General features: G+C 37.9%; 1 protein-coding gene across 2 annotated transcripts in view; it reads left to right on the forward strand.

Moving 5' to 3' along the window:
• Nucleotides 1–1,051: 1,051 nt before the first annotated feature.
• Nucleotides 1,052–2,397, forward strand: part of LOC107685126 (spermatid perinuclear RNA-binding protein-like) — a 119,770-nt gene continuing 118,424 nt past the window's right edge. Inside the window, exon 1 of one of the 2 annotated variants that reach the window (XM_016481628.1) lies at nucleotides 1,052–1,140. The gene's annotated coding sequence lies outside the window, so the exon portion shown is untranslated. The remainder of the gene's footprint in view (nucleotides 1,141–2,397) is intronic. The other variant, XM_016481630.1, reaches the window with a different exon arrangement.

Genomic DNA, 2,397 nt, shown 5'->3' on the forward strand with positions numbered 1-2,397 from the left:
CAGCCTTGCTTTGAAACAGCCAAAGAGATGTTTTTCCAAAAGACTGCTCTTAGAGGAACTCTGAGAGCCGGACTTCTCTGCATTCCTTCTGGCCTTCCATACTAGAACAATCACAGTACTGATTTATTCTCAATGCACCTGTTTTCATACCCTTGATTGGATTATGCAGTTGAACTCCGGATGGCACAGATTCATACGCTTGTCTGGGAGCTGATTGACAAACATTGAAGTCACTGCGTATCTCGTCAATCATACTCACCTTACTGGATTGTTATATAGCTATTTGACAAGATGTGCTACATGGTCAACGATGCAACTAAAAGAGCAGTGAATCTGAGACCTCTTGTCCAGGCCGAGCAGGCTGCATGAAGATGAAAGTGTCTTAGCATTACATTATAACATTTTATAAAATTATACATTTTTATTTTTGTATAAGTTCAGTCATTTCATACATTGTGAATTTAAATACACTGAGGTTAATGGAATTGAAGTTCTTGTTTCAAATTTAACCATTGAAAATTGTAATTATTTGCAGCAAGTACATAAAATATGTTGTACAATTAATGTTTAAGTATATCATCTATCTATCTATCTATCTATCTATCTGTCTGTCTGTCTGTCTGTCTGTCTCTGTCCGTCCGTCCGTCCGTCCATCCATCCATCCATCGTCTGTCCATCGGTCTGTCGGTCTGTCAATCTAGCTGTTTAAAAACACAATTAAAACATATTTTACCTCAGTTCACGTATGCATTCTTTGAGTAAGCAACCTCTATTATATCTATAATAATGTTCTAATAATATTTGATAAAAAATAGGTGCAAAAACAAAATGGTCAGGGCTCTTCCTATCAATATAGGCCTACATATTTCGATCATTTCCAGAGCATAAGGCACAGATACATTTTGCCTTGAGGCTTATTAAGTCGAAAGACAGCACTGTAAGGCATAGATATTTCACCAGGTGTAACACTGTAACACTGTATCAGCCCTCCAATTAGAGCACGCGCATTTCATGACGTGGACGCGCCCGTGGTCCAAATACTTGAGACACTTAGAAAGCAGATAGAGAGAGAAGCGGAGAGAGAAACACTTGACTGGAGGTATATCGGTCCGGCGGGGGAGTACGGCCATCGAGACCACGGTAATTCACCTCGTTCGGGACTCTTTAAGATCCTGCGGTGCTGAAAGGGCCACACAGATGGGTTTAAAGCGAATCGCGTTGTTGCGATGACTGTTTCAAGTGCTCGTGTAGGACAGCATCTGTGTCAATCCGCGTATGTGCTGCTGTTATCTATCAGCTACATCGATTCATAGTTTATCGTAGCTTTCTTTGATGCTTTCAGGCAATGCAATGCAGTCGCTCCTCGGACGATGGGTTTTGTATCGGCTTTCAAATGGATGAATTACATGCATGCGCATGCATTTAACTTCACCTCGCGCTTTCAGATGCTGCGTTTGGGTATATTGAGGTTGTGCTGGTGCATCTGCTGTAGTTGAATAATTTATTAGGCTGTATCTGGGGCTGAAGGAGAGAAACAAACACCGAGCGGTTACGCGAGACTGTTTTAATAGAGGCGAAGAAATCGAAGGACCGCTTAGCCAGCATAAACGTTGGTCGTGTTCATTTGTGTAATTTTGTTGTGAAATACCAAGAATGCCATTGTCAAGCGGTGTTTTGTTTGCATTAACCCTCCCTATTGTCCTGTAGAACCTGCACCCACCTGTGATCCTTGGGCCAGATTTGACCTATATTGAGGAATTATAAAAATTCCTCATTCAAGATTAATCTATGACTAGTCTAAAAAGCCCTTATGTGTTTTTATATTAGTCTTAACGTCTATTTTTATATGGACAAATATGTTCTAAACTGAATTTAATGGAGCAGGCTAACACAATTTGAGTAGGCTACTTTGGGACAAAACTAAAAGTTTCAAGTTTTCTAGGCTATTTAATTCAATTCTGTTTGGCAGTAAATAAAATCTCACATTTTTATAACATCTGTATTATTCTGCTTTCACGTAATGAACACTGTTTATTTACACTTAATTTGTGTATTTCACAAATAAATCTGTTGCGACAGGAATAATCAATATGGAAATTACACCCAGTTCCATTTCTTACAACTTAAAAATGTGAATAAATGTGTTTAGGAAAATTATATAGTGGTTTTTGTAATGTAATATTTTAAATATAGGCTACGCCAGGGACATTTAGTTCTATTTGTAACAGTATGTGCGAGGCTGTAGAATAGCTATTATTAATTATAATATAAGACATTTAGACATTAACAGTGTTCATTTGAATATATATATATATATATATATATATACAGTGTTGGGGGTAACGCATTACAAGTAACGCGAGTTACATAATCAGATTACTTTTTTCAAGTAACTAG

The sequence above is a fragment of the Sinocyclocheilus anshuiensis genome, unplaced genomic scaffold, assembly GCF_001515605.1.
Source record: "Sinocyclocheilus anshuiensis isolate Anshui unplaced genomic scaffold, SAMN03320099.WGS_v1.1 scaffold914, whole genome shotgun sequence".
Taxonomy (NCBI): Eukaryota; Metazoa; Chordata; class Actinopteri; order Cypriniformes; family Cyprinidae; genus Sinocyclocheilus; species Sinocyclocheilus anshuiensis.